General features: G+C 44.6%; 1 protein-coding gene across 4 annotated transcripts in view; it reads left to right on the top strand.

Annotated features, from left to right (window-relative positions):
• Positions 1-16,744, top strand: part of lypd6 (LY6/PLAUR domain containing 6) — a 223,063-nt gene that overhangs the window by 103,218 nt on the left and 103,101 nt on the right. Inside the window, exon 2 of one of the 4 annotated variants that reach the window (XM_078227978.1) lies at positions 11,013-11,113. The exons of 2 other annotated variants lie outside the window; for them this stretch is intronic. The gene's annotated coding sequence lies outside the window, so the exon portion shown is untranslated. Of the gene's footprint in view, positions 1-7,449; positions 7,533-11,012; positions 11,114-16,744 lie in introns of those variants that run through there. One more of the 4 variants, XM_078227979.1, reaches the window with a different exon arrangement.

Here is a 16,744-nt window from a genome sequence, read left to right as displayed (position 1 = left end):
CGGGCACTGTGCATGCGCCAATCTGTCAGCACCGAACTCAGCGCGTGTGCAGTGGCCCCGCACTGCCGGCCTCCCGATCACTGGCCAGCTCGATCGTTGGCCAGCCCCATGACCCCCACATTGCCGGCCGTTCCACCCACCACCCCCTCATGATCCGATCGCTGGGCTCCCCAAGCATGCCCGGTCCCAGCCTCGACACGCCCCCCCCCCAGCCTCGATCTTCCCTCCCCGCAGTGCCGACCACCCCCCCCCCCCCCTCCAGCAGGCTGCCCCCCCCACCCTGATGGCCAGCCCCGATCGCTGGCCTTCCTTCCCCACCAATTCCAACTGACAGCGGGACCCCCCACCCCCACGGATTGCACTCCCATCAGGTCCAGCTCCATAAGGCCCAGCCCCCATTAGGCCCCTTGGCACTGCCCCTTGCCCCTGGGCATTGGCACTTTGCTCCTTGCAAAGTGCCAGAGGGCCCAGGCTGGCACTGCCAAGGTGCCAATGCAGCCCCGCTACCCAACCCTTTGGAGGGCCCCGATTGCCCCCCTTCACTCTAGCGGGGTCGGGCCACCAGCTCCCTGCAAGTGGGGAGCTATAATAATCCCCGCTAGAGTGAACCACTCCTGGCGCTGGGGGCGATGCTAACAGATCCAGAGACTTCAGAGTCTTCATATTTTTAAAATACATTAAATGAAGGGCATCATATGGAGATGATGGTGCCGGAAATCCGCGCTTGGGGCCGGATGCCCAGCACGGATTGCGCTAATCCGGCCCTGCTTCAATCTCCTTGCCCACTGTGCTAAAAAATCAGCGCAGCAGGGTGGGAGAATCGTCCCCTACATTTAGGTAAAAGATTGTGACACCTGAAACCCTCCCTACCCTGTTGGATTATTCCTCTGGTATTGCAGCCAATGGAGTATATCTTCCTGCAATAACAAATATGAACTAGAAAAAAAAAGTTTCAGATTAATTAATTGTACTCTTGTCTGTGAAATTAATGATGTAGTGTTAGGTATTCAGGGCTGAAAGGCTTAATGTGTGGGACTGGAGGAATAATACCGCCTGTGATGATGTGAGAGAATCACATGCGTGGAGAAGGAGAAAGCTCAGAGCTTGGACAGAGTAACACACATGTCTGTATATGGTTATGTTTATCAAAATACCAGTTATTGTTCAGACATATCTATGTCTCTGCAATCATTCCTTAACCAGTCGAAACCAACATACAACCTGGCCTCAGAGTTACAGAATCACATAATGCAGAAGAGGCCCTTCAGCCCATCGAGTCTGCACGGACACACTGAAACACCTGAATTACCTACCTAATGCCATTACCAACACTTGGTCCAAAACCTTGTATGTTATGATGTGCCAAGTGCTTATCCAAGTACTTCTTAAAGGATGTGAGGCAACTCACCTCCGCTACCTTCTCAGGCAGATACCCTGTATCTCATCTGAATTTATCTTCTTTATAAGTCTTCATGTGGGACTTCGTCAAAGGCTTTGCTGAAATTCATATAAACTACATCAACTGCACTACCCTCATCTACACACCTGGGCACCTCCTCAAAAAATTCAATCAAATTTGTGAGGCATAACCTCTTTTTGACAAAGCCATGCTGACTATTCCTGATCAACCCTTGCCTCTCCAAGTAGAGATAGATGCTCTCCTTCAGAATTTTCTCCAATAGTTTCCCTGCCTGGAGTTCTGCATAGCAACGTTCCAATGAGACAGGGACGTTATGGTAGGTTACAGGAACCGTGGTATACAAAGGCTGTAATGAACCTAGTCAAGAAGAAAAGAAAAGCTTACAAAAGGTTCAGGGAGCTAGGTAATGTTAGAGATCTTGAAGAGGACACGGCTAATAGGAAGGAATTAGGAGAGCAAGAAGGGGTCATGAGAAGGCCTTGGCAGGCAGGATTAAGGAAAACCCCAAGGCATTCTACAAGTATGTGAAGAGCAATAGGATAAGACGTGAAAGAATAGGACCTATCAAGTGTGACGGTGGGAAAGTTTGTATGGAACCGGAAGAAATAGCAGAGGTACTTAATGAATACTTTACTTCAGTATTCACTATAGAAAATGATCTTGGTGGTTGTAGTGCAGACTTGCAGTGGACTGAAAAGCTTGAGCATGTAGATATTAAGAAAGAGGATGTGTTGGAGCTTTTGAAAAGCATCAAGTTAGATAAGTCGCCGGGACCGGATGAGATGTACCCAGGCCACTGTGGGAGGCGAGGGAGGAGATTGCTGAGCCTCTGGCAATGATCTTTGCATCATCAATGGAGATGGGAGAAGTTCCGGAGGATTGGAGGATTGCGGATGTTGTTCCTTTATTCAAAAAAGGGAGTAGAGATAGCCCTGGAAATTATAGACCAGTGAGTCTAACCTCAGTGGTTGGTAAGTTGATGGAGAAGATCCTGAGAGGCAGGATTTATGAACATTTGGAGAGGTATAATATGATTAAGAATAGTCAGCATGGCTTTGTCAAAGGCAGATCATGCCTTATGAGCCTGATTGAATTTTTTGAGGATGTGACTAAGCACATTGATGAAGGAAGAGCAGTAGATGTAGTATATATGGACTTCAGCAAGGCATTTGATAAGGTGCCCCATGCAAGGCTTATTGAGAAAGTGAGGGGGCATGGGATCCAAGGGGACATTGCTTTGTGGATCCAGAACTGGCTTGCCCACAGAAGGCAAAGAGTGGTTATAGATGGGTCATATTCTGCATGGAGGTCGGTCACCAGTGGAGTGCCTCAGGGATCTGTTCTGGGACCCTTACTCTTTGTGATTTTTATAAATGACCTGGATGAGGAAGTGGAGGGATGGGTTGGTAAGTTTGCTGATGACACAAAGGTTGGAGGTGTTGTGGATAGTGTGGAGGGATGTCAGAAGTTGCAGCGAGACATTGATAGGATGCAGGACTAGGCGGAGAAGTGGCAGATGGAGTTCAACCCAGATAAGTGTGAGGTGGTTCATTTTGGCAGGTCAAATAGAATGGCAGAATATAATATTAATGGTAGGACTCTTGGCAGTGTGGAAGATCAGAAGGATCTTGGGGTCCGAGTTCATAGGACGCTCAAAGCAGCTGTGCAGGTTGAGGCTGTGGTTAAGAAGACGTATAGTGTATTGGCCTTCATCAATTGAGGAATTGAGTTTAGGAGTCGTGAGATAATGTTGCAGCTATATAAGACCCTGGTCAGACCACACTTGGAGTACTGTGCTCAGTTCTGGTCGCCTCATTACAGGAAGGATGTGGAAGCCATAGAAAGGGTGCAGAGGAGATTTACAAGGATGTTGCCTGGGTTGGGGAGCATGCCTTATGAGGATAGGGTGAGTGAGCTCGGCCTTTTCTCCTTGGAGAGATGAAGGATGAGGGGTGACCTGATAGAGGTGTATAAGATGTTGAGTGGTATTGATTGAGTGGATAATCAGAGGCTTTGTCCCAGGGCTGAAATGGTTGCCACAAGAGGACACATGTTTAAGGTGCTGGGGAGTAGGTACAGAGGAGATATCAGGGGTAAGTTTTTCACTCAGAGGGTGGTGGGTGCGTGGAATGGGCTGCCAGCAACGGTGGTGGAGGCGGATTCGATAGGGTCTTTTAAGAGAGTTTTAGATAAGTACATGGAACTTAGTAAGATAGAGGGTTATAGGTAAGCCTAGTAATCGCTAAGGTAGGGACATGTTCGGCACAACTTTGTGGGCTGAAGGGCCTGTATTGTGCTGTAGGTTTTCTATGTTTCTATGTTTCTACCACTGGTGTGAGACTCACTGGTCTGTAGCTCCCAGGCTGATCTCTACTTAGTGCAAATCACGGAGCCCTTGGGACACCTATTGACGAAGGTGTTAGAATGCACATTAAGTAGTCTCACTACACCAGGTTAAAGTCCAACAGATTTATTTGGTAGCACAAGCTTTCGGAGTGCTGCTCCTTCATCAGGTGAGTGCAGGGTTTGTTTCACAAACAGGGCATATATAGGCACAAACTCAATTACAAGACAATGGTTGGAATGCGAGTCTTAACAGGTAATCAAGTCTCCCACACTCTGGAGTCCTTTGTTTCCTTCTCTCTGGGCCTTTTGTTGCCCATTCTCTTTTGGCACCATCTGTATAGGCTTGTTTTGCTTTTTTCTGATCAAACCGTTGTGTGTGAAATGAATTTGCTTCTTACATTTATGTGATGATACTGTGCCTTTAAGAAATGTATTTGTGTCATGCTTCTTGTGCAGGTTTTTTTTAGCAGTTAGTAGTATTTATCAGTGCCGCTTTATCTATAGCCGACAGTCTACATGTTGATGCTGCAGAAGCATAACTAATTTTAATTACTGGTGTGTTTGTTTTAATCTGGGCTAATGCAGTACTGTTATTTTAGTGTTTTCCCCTGGGGTTTTTCAAAGTGGGGCTTGATTTATTTTGATTGACAGGATAGATCATGTGACTGGGTGGGGCTAGACTTACACAGAGAAACAAGCTTAGATGCTGTTTGGAATTGTTATAGGGAAGTAGCTTCCTGTCTCTCTCTTTCTCTGAGGTTCTGCTGTTTGTATAGAACATAGAACAGTACAGCACAGAACGGGCTCTTTGGCCCACGATGTTGTGCCGAGCTTTATCTGAAACCAAGATCAAGCTATCCCACTCCCTATCATCCTGGTGTGCTCCATGTGCCTATCCAATAACCGCTTAAATGTTCCTAAAGTGTCTGACTCCACTATCACTGCAGGCAGTCCATTCCACACCCCAACCACTCTCTGCGTAAAGAACCTACCTCTGATATCCTTCCTATATCTCCCACCATGAACCCTATAGTTATGCCCCCTTGTAATAGCTCCATCCACCCGAGGAAATAGTCTTTGAATGTTCACTCTATCTATCCCCTTCATCATTTTATAAGCCTCTATTAAGTCTCCCCTCAGCCTCCTCCGCTCCAGAGAGAACAGCCCTAGCTCCCTCAACCTTTCTTCATAAGACCTACCCTCCAAACCAGGCAGCATCCTGGTAAATCTCCTCTGCACTCTTTCCAGCGCTTCCACATCCTTCTTATAGTGAGGTGACCAGAACTGCACACAATATTCCAAATGTGGTCTCACCAAGGTCCTGTACAGTTGCAGCATAACCGCACGGCTCTTAAACTCCAACCCCCTGTTAATAAAAGCTAACACACTATAGGCCTTCTTCACAGCTCTATCCACTTGAGTGGCAACCTTTAGAGATCTGTGGATATGGACCCCAAGATCTCTCTGTTCCTCCACACCACCCTCTGTCTTCGATCTGGTAGCCAGTTACCCATCCAATCGGCCAACTTTCCCTCTATCCCACACCTCCTTACTTTCATCATAAGCCAACCATGGGGGACCTTATCAAACGCCTAACTAAAATCCATGTATATGACATCAACTGCCCTACCTTCATCAACACACTTAGTTACCTCCTCAAAAAATTCAATCAAATTTGTGAGGCACGACTTGCCCTTCACGAATCCGTGCTGACTATCCCGGATTAATCCGCATCTTTCTAAATGGTCGTAAATCCCATCCCTAAGGACCTTTTCCATCAATTTACCAACCACCGAAGTAAGACTAACCGGTCTATAATTACCAGGGTCATTTCTATTCCCTTTCTTAAACAGAGGAACAAGATTCGCCATTCTCCAGTCCTCTGGCACCATCCCCGTGGACAGTGAGGACCCAAAGATCAAAGCCAAAGGCTCTGCAATCTCATCCCTTGCCTCCCAAAGACTCCTAGGATATATTTCATCAGGCCCAGGGGACTTATCGACCTTCAGTTTATTCAAAACTGCCAGTACATCCTCCCTCCGAACAACTATTTCCTCCAGCCTATTAGCCTGTAACACTTTCTCTTCCTCAAAAACATGGCCCCCTCTCCTTGGTGAACACTGAAGAAAAGTATTCATTCATCACCTCGCCTATCTCTACTGACTCCATACACAAGTTCCCACTACTGTCCTTGACCGGCCCCATAGATCTTTCTCTGGGGGCTGCTGTATGGGAGTCAGAAGACAGGTGTCTTTTGTAGCTGTCTCCAAAAGTGTTAAAAGGCTGGAAATCTAGCATCCAAGTGAATCAATATGTTTTTGTGCTAACTGATTCTGAAGAGGGTTTTGTGTCTGTGGGGTTATTGCTTCAATTAAACTCTCAAAATAGCCGGGAAGTTCCTATCCAGCGGCACTGTCTGAAGTCAATAAACCTTTGGCCGGTCAGTCAAATTTTCCGTCCCACCTATAACGGGAATCACCATGGGTGGGACCAGAGAATGATGGCCTTTATTGCTATTCCTTCACTGTCACTGTGTCCAACTCCTGGGACTCACTCCGTAACAGCACTGTGGGTGCACCTACACCATGCAGATTGCAGCAGTTCAAGATCATCCACCACCATCTCAATGTCAACGAAGGATGGATAATAAATGCTGGCTTTGCTAGTGCTCAAGTATCCAAAGAATGGGTTAAAAAGAAAATTGCAACTCCCTTTAGCTAGTTCACTCGCTTGAGTTTGAGTTTTTTTAAATTTTGTTTTACTTATCTTAACAGTAAACAGTTTCTGTCCTGTGACTCTCACTATTTTTAAAAGTTTATTTATTGGTGTCACAAGTCAGCTTACATTAACACTGCAATGAAGTTACTGTGAAAATCCCTTAGTTACTATGCTCTGGCGCCTGTTCGGGGACACTGAGGGAGAATTTAACATGGCCAATGCATCTAACCGGCATGCCTTTTGTGGGAGGACTGTGGGAGGAAACCGGAGGACCCGGAGGAAACCCACGCAGACACTGGGAGAATGTGCAGGCCCCACACAGTCAGTGACCCAAGCCCGGAATCGAACCCAGATCCCTGATATTGTGAGGCATCAGTGCTAACCACTATGCCACTGTGCCGCCCCATGACAAAGGCAACAAATGCAGGAGCACCTCTGATTTTGAGGTAGGGTGCAGTTGTGAGGGTGGGGCGAATGGCACTCTTTGGAATGAGAGGAGTTAATTATCTGGACACTGAAACAACACTAATAAAAACAGGAAGTTTCCAGCAAAGTGGCAGGAGAGAACTGGGGGTTTGTGGGGAAATCAGCAGGTTATTAGGTTAGCAAAATTAGAAGAGCCCTCCGAGGATTAATTTGTCATGAGAAAGCAGACAACTTTCATTCAGAATTGAAAACCTGATAAGCTGACTTGCTTCTCAAGAACTGAGTGTGGGGTGGGAGGGTGGGGGCAGATGGGGGGAGTGCTGGTTCGCAGTTGATTGGCTGCCAATTAGCAGAGCAGGCTAATCAGAGGGAGGGCCTTCTGCTCAGCCGCCCACTGGGAATGTTGATTGGTTACTATAACTGACAAAAGTGCACACAGACCGAACACAGGCTACACACCACTTCAAAGCAGCAGTTGAGGGAAAAAAACCACAGACGACACTTTCCACTGAAGTCAGCCAAGTTGCATTCATGTAAAAGCAGGGACCATGGTCACGGGACCTCAATCAATGGGCTAAAACCGGTTTACTCCATCAATTGAAGGCCAGTTATTTTTGTGGGGGTAAGTACAGGCACAAGATCTATTTTCTTTCTGCTGGCACTGGTTGTTTGAGTGAGGTGGTGCCAGATAGCACTCGTGTAAGTTCACGACAAGAGTTATGTCTTCTTTGATTGTTTTCTTTGGCTTTCAGTAATTTAAATTAAACTGAATTTGTGAGTGAGGTGGTTCCTCTTGAGATTTTTCACTTAGAGTAAAAAAAAAGCACAAGTTGTGGAATAACTGGGTTAAAAAATCAGTGCGCAAATATATATGCGTGTATCTATATCATTACTGTACAGGCTTTTGAGATTAAGGATAGTTGAATAGAACATTCAGCTTTCTGCCTTGAGTATCCAGTCACCACAACGCTGGATCATGTACTAGCAAACCCTGTTTATGGAATAAGCTGTTTGAGGAATCAAGACTGAACGATTGTGTACAGGAGGATGAAAGGGCGATGGTGGCATAGGTATTGAAGATATCTTTGAATCGCTTGTCTGGCTGGTGCCGTCTCCCACTCGAAACAATAGAGTGTGGATCAAAATATAAAATTGCTGCATATTTTAAATGTGCAGTCAGTGCATGTGTGGATTATTCAAAGACAACAGCTGTCACGCCTATTATTGTAACAAATTCAGTAATGCCACTGGGTTATGTACGCAGGTGCAGAACGTGCTATTGGTTTCTAAATAGTAAGTGCCCTAGTTATGCTTCCAAACCTTTCCCATCTCGGTGTATTTGAATTCTGCTGTTCTTGGGCAGGGTGTTGTTGTTTGTTAATTTTTTTTCAGATTGTTGAATTTAATTTACGCCACTTAAAAAAAAAACACAAATGAAATATTTGTGCAGCAGTGAAGTCAGCATCTGAAAGAATGGTTCTCATTTCAGTTACAAGCCCTGTAAATAGACACTGAGTGAAAGTACAGGGTGAGAAGCTGTGCCAGTGACAATGCAGGCATCTCTTCAATTCAAAGAGTCCTGGTCCAGTGATGTAGTAATACAGACTTGTTTCCACTAGAGGAAGTGTCCTGTCCAACGCTGCACAACTATCTGGCATCATGTAATAATGAGTTACTTTAATAGAATGCCCGACATGTAGGCAGGCCATTCGGTCCATAAGATCCATGCTGGTTCTTATGATCCACACAAGCCTTTCCGCACCTACTCTTGATTTATTAGTGACCCTAATCCTGGTCTCCTCTGCATGTGGAAATGCCTTCTCTTCACCCAGCCTATAAAACCCTTTCATAACCATAGGGACCTCTGTTTTAAAGCTTAAACACCTCTGTAAGAAAAAGCCTCCACTTCCTGCTTTCTCACGACAATATCCCCCACTTGTTCAGATGTTCCAGATTTACACAAAGCAGTCAGTCTGACAATAGGAACATATCCCAACCGTTTGCAGGTCTAAAATAAAGTACGCAAAGGCTGGAAATGGATGCATGTCAACCATTTTCTTGTAACTAGTTCAAATAAAGCCAGAAGTATAATACTGCTGGGAATCTGAAAATAAAATCAGAAGATGTGGGCAACGCTCAATGGAGAGAGAGGAACTGAGTTAAACTTTCAGACCAATGATATTTCATCAGAAGTGGAACTTCATTTAATCCAGCCTGCTTTTGTTTTTGCAATCTAGCTAATACTCCACGGGTGTAATTGGTCACTTCACTGTTCATTGTATCAGCAGTGGAGAAACCCACATGATATCTCACAGGCAGCAATTCCTGCTGGACCAGACTGGATAGAGAATGTTTTTTTTCCAAATATTTACTGTATTCATAAGAAATGTACAAGAACATTATAAACTTTCCAAAATGGCCATCGTACAAAAAGCAATAATATTCATGTCATGACTTCAACGGGGCACATGAGATTGGCCTCTTGGAGTATGAGCTCTCTGATTGAGGTTATAATTGCCTGCCCAATCAGGGAGACTCACCTGTATATAGAAATGGGAGTGCCAAGTCCACCGGCACTCCGGATTCCAACTCTGTACTTGAAGCACTCTTTAGAATGGAGGTGACCTTGTAAATAAGGTTACGGGGCAGCATGGTGGCACAGTGGTTAGCACTGCTGCCTCACAGCGCCAGGGACCCAGATTCAATTCCCGGCTTGGGTCACTGTCTGTATGAGGTTTGCACATCCTCCGTGTGTCAACGTGGGTTTCCTCCGGGTGCTCCGGTTTCCACCCACAATCCAAAGATGTGCAGGTTAGGTGGATTGGCCACGCAAAATTGCCCGTTAGTCTCAGGGGGACTAGCTAGGGTAATTGCATGGGGATAGGGCCTGGGTGGGATTGTGGTCAGTGCAGACTCGATGGGCCGAATGGCCTCCTTCTGCACTGAAGGATTCTATGATTACATAGGGAATCTGGTGAAGGGACACCGGCCTCAGGAGTTATTTCAATTCAGGTTCTTTACAGTTGTTTCAGTCTGCTGAACAGCCATAGAATAAGCAGATGACAGACACAAGAGTCTTTCATGGGCACAAGACAACTTTAAGGTCAGTATTACAGTACTAGGTGGAGATATTATACCGTGGGTATCTCAGTATTAAGGTATTTGAAACTTCTGATCAATAAATATCAGAAGTGAATTTCAAAGACAAACTCATTCTTAATGTATTATGGAAAACCATGAATAATACAAGACCATTGTACAGGTAATGTGAATAAAGGAGAAGTGGCATCTCTATGGATAATTCTTGGGCAGACTTTAGCCATAGCTGCCCATGGATCCCGACTATTTGTAGTAGAGAGCTCTCTTGTGCTGCAGCCAATATTATACTTGAAACACCCTGATGAGACTTTCACATCTAACATGGGTTTTGCATCGCAAAAGTAAAAGACAGACTAGGATGAGACTGAAACTGGTGAAGTGATGGCGCATTATGTCACAGGACTGTCATTATTAACCCAGCAAATTCTTGCATAATGGTGACACGCTCTTAAATGTGATTGTTTGTGAAGATGTCTGGAAGGGTTTGGTCAAATCCATTTTACTAATCAGTGAATGTTTCATCAGTGGCTGCTAAGCTAGTGTTCAGCTGTTGAGGCTTGAGGGGGAGTATTCATGCGGCATCTTTGTGAGCCATTATCTCCACAGATCTGCTGCCACTGTTGGGGGCCTGATCTTTTTTTTTGAAGTTGGCAATCTATAATCGGGATCAGAGTGGAGAACATCTGAAATGAAGGGGGTTGTGTTCTTTTTTTGTGTCTGTGGAGGAGCCCTGCTTGACAGCTGCTGCATTCATTAGCTTTGTGTCTTAATCGGAAAACTGACTAATTGGGGGGGCAGGCAAAAGGTATATTGAATACATTTATATAAGGGAAGAGAGAAGGCTTCATTTCACACTGGGTAGGCAGCACACTGAACAGTCAGCGTCAAGCAGGCAATCAGAGTTAACGCTGAAACAAATTCTGATTGCTTCATGGGAAGCCTGAGGGGCTGTTTTATCATCCGCGCCTCAAAATCTTTACATTTTTTTCTTTCTATTGTGCAGATCTCTAAGATGAAGGCAGTTCTGTACAAGGTCTAACCTTGAGATTTGGATATTTACAGCCTTGAATGCATCTGCTTTGTTTGAAACTCAGCTCGTGGGAGGTCAGTCGGGTTATTTAACTTCTCCTCTCTTCACTCCTTTTAAAACTTTCCCCTAATCCCTGCCTCCTGATCAAGTTTTCAGCTATTGCCTTGTCTTTGGCTCATGTCAACTTTTGTCTGATTACTCTGTTGCAAAGTACATTGGGAGACCTTTTACTGTGTTTAAAAAAGGCATGAAGTAAATACAAGTTCTTTGCAATTTTGATGTCTCCCGTGCCTGTTACTCTACCGTCGTGGCTGATCTTTCAACTGAACCTTCTGCCATTCAGCCTCATTTCTGCATTCTCAAAAGCCTCCTTAAAACCTCACTATGAAAGTTTATTTATCAGTGTCAAGTAAGCTTACACTAACACGGTTACTGTGAAAATCCCCGAGTCGCCACACTCTGGCGCCTGTTTGGGTGCACTGGGGAGAATTTAGCATGGCCAATGCACCTAAGCAGCACATCTTTCGGACTGTGGGGGGAAACCGGAGCACCCGGACGAGACCCTCACGGACACGGGGAGAACGTGCAGACGCCGCACAGGCAGTGACCCAAGCCAGGAATCGAACCCAGGTCCCTGGCGCTGTGAGGCAGCAGCGCTAACCACTGTGCCAACGTGCCGCCCCTTCTCCCCACCCTGCCCAATTGATCCATTATCTTTGTTGTTCTTCTGTTCTGCATACAGCTTCTTCCCCGGTGCCTTTTAAACTGTACTGACATATCTTTTTGCACTTGAAAATTTAAGTTGCCGCAATAGACATCTACAATGAAAGCTGATAGTGAAAGTGAACAACGTGAGGGTGCAATGTTGACACTTTCAGCTGAGGAGATCAACAATCAGTGAATATGTTTCATTTAAAATTAAGCAAGTGACACTTCTCTTGCTGCACTGCAGTTCTTAACTCATTGATTTTTCAGGTTATGGAGGACCTTGCACTAAGGGAATAAATATTAAACTCGCCTACCAGTGAGGAAGATTGATTTCATGTAAATGAAGCCACTGGCTTTGTTTTATGAAACAATGGAGAATAAAATGCAACTTCAGACTCCACCATTGCCCAGAGTCAGTGGTGGAGATTTAATGGGGCTTGCTGTCCTGACACATGAGAAGCAAATAGCCCCATCATCGGCAGCTAATTACCTCAACTCGGAAAGCTAATGTAACAGAAGGAGCCAGATTGCTGATCGCGGAGCCCTGGGGGCTTTGGCAGCTTTAAATTCCCAAGTGACGTGTTTTTTTAAAATCAGGGCCACTTTTCTCAGGATCAGAGCTTTGTACGAAAGACTCACTGAACATGAGTTTCAGAAAAGTAGTCGGTTTTTCCATTGCTTTGGACTGACATGTAAACACAAAGCCATAGTTGGGATTTATTTTGTGCAGTGCTGTCTGTCAGTTGATGTTTGCGGGAATCTATTTAGAAGTGCAGTAACACAGGTGCATTTTGAATTACTTTCTTTAAATGTTCTGATGATGCAGTTATTGTAGTTCATGCTAATTGATGGATTACAATAGTTCATACTGGTGAGTTCCAGTCCAAGGATTCCAGTCATAGAGTTGCAACAGAGAGGCTGACTGTTCAGTTCAACCACTCATATTCCTCCATATGAGCAGTAGCCATAATCCCAAGTACCCATTTTCTTCCCATATTCCTTTATTCCCCTTGCCTTTGATAAATGTTTTCAGAAGGCCGCATTTTCACTAACCGGGGTGGTTAGTTCAAGTCCAGAAATTTCTCAACTTGGCAGACCCACCTCAATATAAAGGTCTCAATTTTCATTCTGGGGAGGCGGGGGGCATGATCAAGTTGGACCTCTGGCTTCTGGAGGTAGTTCAGAGTCGGCCATAGAGCTGGCAGGTGCCAAGGTGGGCTAATTCGAAGGCTGAGACTTCAGCTCAGTTTTAATAAAGGCTGATAGGCTCTTTAGTCCTCACTTTCCCCTCCCTGATCCATCCCCTCTATGTCACCTCACACCTCCGTAACCACTCAACTAGTATCTACCATGGGTTGGGCTCAGGAACCATGTGGAGATGAACAAATAAACTTCTAACAATTTAACAAAACTCAAATGCACTTGATACAGAGAGGAAAAGCTCATTCATGACACCAGTTCAAATATTTTAAATCCCCTCAATTAGTCAATGCGTTATTCCAGAAAATGAGTAACCAAATCATGGACAGTTTATGCTTTAATAGCCTCTTTAAACTGTCAATCAAAATGTGAACTCACTCCCTCCTGTTCCCCTGTTGTGATGAGTGGCTTTGGATCATTTGAAACGCAAACAAGCATTCATAATGGACTCAGCTGCAAAAATGCCAATTGGGAAATGTCAATATTGCAGATTTGTTTCTTTCAAAGCTACATCAGATGGCCTGACAAATCAATGAGCTCCAGCAGCATGCAAGTTATTTTACTCTAACTGACAGCTGCAACCTCTTTTGTTTTGGTTTTGAAGGGCTGGGATTTGAAAAAAACATAAAATTGTGACACGTAAAGAGACCCTATCTGCCTTTCAAAAGTATTTATTTCTTCTCTGTAGATTCGTGGCTCCCACCTGCACTGTGGTCAAGGCCCTTTATAACAGTAGAAATGATGTTCATTTAAACTCAGCACTATTTTCAGATATGTGTCATGTCTATACTATTCATGCCCCACTTCCTTTCCCCTTTCAGGAAAAATTGTATCGGCCTGATATGGGGACCGGACTTCTGCATCCAGGTCATGTCCATCATTTTAAAAGGTCTCTGGAGTCACCCCAACTTCATGTACATCCAGCCCAGTTTATAAAAGGCCGGCAGCACAGTGATTAGCACTGCTCCCCTGGATTACATTCCCAGATTGGGCCACTGTTTGTGTGGAGTCTGCATGTTCTCCCTGTGTCTGCATGGGTTTCCTCCGAGTGTACTGGTTTCCTCCCACAGTCCGAAAGACGTCCTGGTTAGGTGTATTGGCCATGCTAAATTCTCCTTCAGTACATGTGGCGACTAGGGGATTTTCACAGTAACTTCATTGCTATGTTAATGTAAGCATATTTGTGATACTAATGAATAAACTTTAAACTATCTTGCACCCCTCATCCTTCATGCCTCTTCATATCCCGTGCCACCTCCACATCCATTCGCCCAATATCCAGTCTGGATGGATCTCAGCCGCCATGTTAAAAATGAAGAAAGTTCTAACAATCTAATAGAGTTCAAACTCATACACATCTGATCTGAACAAAACCCCCTTTCATTCATTAAACCCATTCAAAGATTTTAAACCCCGCAAATGAACAATCTGTCATAAAAACAAACTTCAATTCAGGAACCACACCAAAGACAGCTGATCCTCTGCTAGCCTTTTAAAATGATCAAAATATGAACTCAGCACCCTTGATGAGATAAGTAGTTTTGGCTCTTTTGAAACTCAGCCAAGCATCCATTATGGTCTCAGCTGCAGTAACAACCTTGAGAAATGTCAGCAATGAAATCTATTGAAAATACAAGAACAGATTGGAATGGCTTTTTCTTAAGCTGCACCAGATGGTTTGTCAATCATTGGATTCCTTTTTTGACTCTAGTTGACAGCCTGCAGCCGAGTTTTTTTGTCATCTTGAAGGACTAGGTATTTATATAACTTAAGATAATGATATTTAAACAAACCTTATCTGCCCTTCAAGAACATTTATGTCTCCTCCATGTAACCCCCCCGGAGCAGTGAAAGTGGAGTCTGTTTGGAATCATAGAATCTCTACAGAGCAGAAGGAGGCCATTTGGCTCATCGAGCCTGCACCCAGCAACAATCCCATCCAGGCCCTATCCCCATAACCTCACTAGTCCCCCTGACACTAAGGGGCAATTTATCATGGCCAGTGCGCCTAATCTGCACATCTTTGGGAGGAAACCGGAGCACCCGGAGGAAACCCACGCAGACACAGAGGGAATGTGCAAACTCCACACAGATAGTGGCCCGAGGCCGGAGTTGAACCTGGGTCCCTAGTGCTCTGATGCAGCAGTGCTAATTACTGTGCCACCGTGCCACCCTAAATGCAGCATTATTTTCAAAAGGCCCAACAGGTTTGTGTTTTGTGTCTGCGTGATTCACACTCCAGCCCCTTCCCCTACCGTGAAAATTATATCAGTGAGACAGGTACAGGTACAGAATTCCCTAAAAGTGACGTCACAGGTGGATAGGGTCGTAAAGAGTGCCTTTGGTACATTGGCCTTTATAAATCGGAGTATCGAGTATAAAAGTTGGAGTGTTATGGTAAGGTTATATAAGGCATTGGTGAGGCCGAATTTGGAGTATTGTGTACAGTTTTGGTCACCTAGTTACAGGAAGGATGTAAATAAGATTGAAAGAGTGCAGAGAAGGTTCACAAGGATGTTGCCGGGGCTTGAGAAGCTGAGTTACAGAGAGAGATTGAATAGGTTGGGACTTTATTCCCTGGAGTGTAGAAGATTGAGGGGAGATTTGATAGAGGTGTGTAAGATTTTGATGGGTATAGATAGAGTGAATGCAAGCAGGCTTTTTCCGCTGAGGCTAGGGGAGAAAAAAACCAGAGGGCATGGGTTAAGGGTGAAAGGAGAAAAGTTTAAAGGGAATATTAGGGGGGGCTTCTTCACGCAGAGAGTGGTGGGAGTGTGGAATGAGCTGCCGGATAAAGTGGTAAATGCAGGGTCACTTTTAACATTTAAGAAAAACTTGGACGGGTTCATGGATGAGAGGGGTGTGGAGGGATATGGTCCAAGTGCAGGTCAGTGGGACTAGGCATAAAATGGTTCGGCACAGACAAGAAGGGCCAAAAGGCCTGTTTCTGAGCTGTAATTTTCTATGGTTCTATGGTTCTATGGAGACATGGTGGCAGGACGTCCGCATCTGAGTCCTGCCTGCCATTTTAAAATATCTCCAGGGTCATCCTGACTCAGTAAAAGTCTGGCCCATTTTCTTTGCTTCGATGACTAAATCTGGTATTCACAACTTTCTGCATTTTTTGTTTAAATGAAGCTGATCCTACTACCTGTTCAGACCTTGCGCATCTCACCTCATGTTGATGTCCCCTTATTCCCCTCATCAGTCTGGAACAAAGTCCATGGGATTGTACTTGGTGAATTATTATGTCACTAAAGAAAATTTACTTTACTCCCTTCAAAGCATTAGGGTAACAGTAATATGGTTCTTGTAATCCAACATCTGGATATTATTTTAAAATACTTGCTGTGGTGTTTTCCTTTTGGAAGATGTGTAGACCTGATTATAACCTGAGCCACCTGCTTTGTGGTACATACTTGAGTTGACTGACTGTTTTACAACCTAATTGAAGTCAATCGAGTGTAAAATTGGCCATGGTGTAAAACCAGTGTTTGGCCTGATCCCAGCTTTATTTCCGTCAGGTGAGTTGAACTAAAATCGGGGCTCCACCTTTCTAATGAGAACGAATGAAAGAAATGTGCTTTATGTCAAAAACGAAGAAATTCAGGACATGCCGAAAGCACATTACAGCAACCAAAGTACTTTTGAAGTGTAGTCGTTTTCGTAAAGGAAATTATTGCCAGTTGCAAGTAAAATATTAATAAAAGAGTGAAGTTCTTTTAAATGCAATGAAAACAATATATGAACCTATGATTTATTTAATATAAACCACTTGTGTCAAAGTGGTCCACAGC

This window comes from Mustelus asterias, chromosome 14 (genome assembly GCF_964213995.1).
Source record: "Mustelus asterias chromosome 14, sMusAst1.hap1.1, whole genome shotgun sequence".
Lineage (NCBI taxonomy): Eukaryota > Metazoa > Chordata > Chondrichthyes > Carcharhiniformes > Triakidae > Mustelus > Mustelus asterias.
Note: the sequence above shows the minus strand (reverse complement) of the source record. Positions and strands in the feature narration are given on the sequence as shown.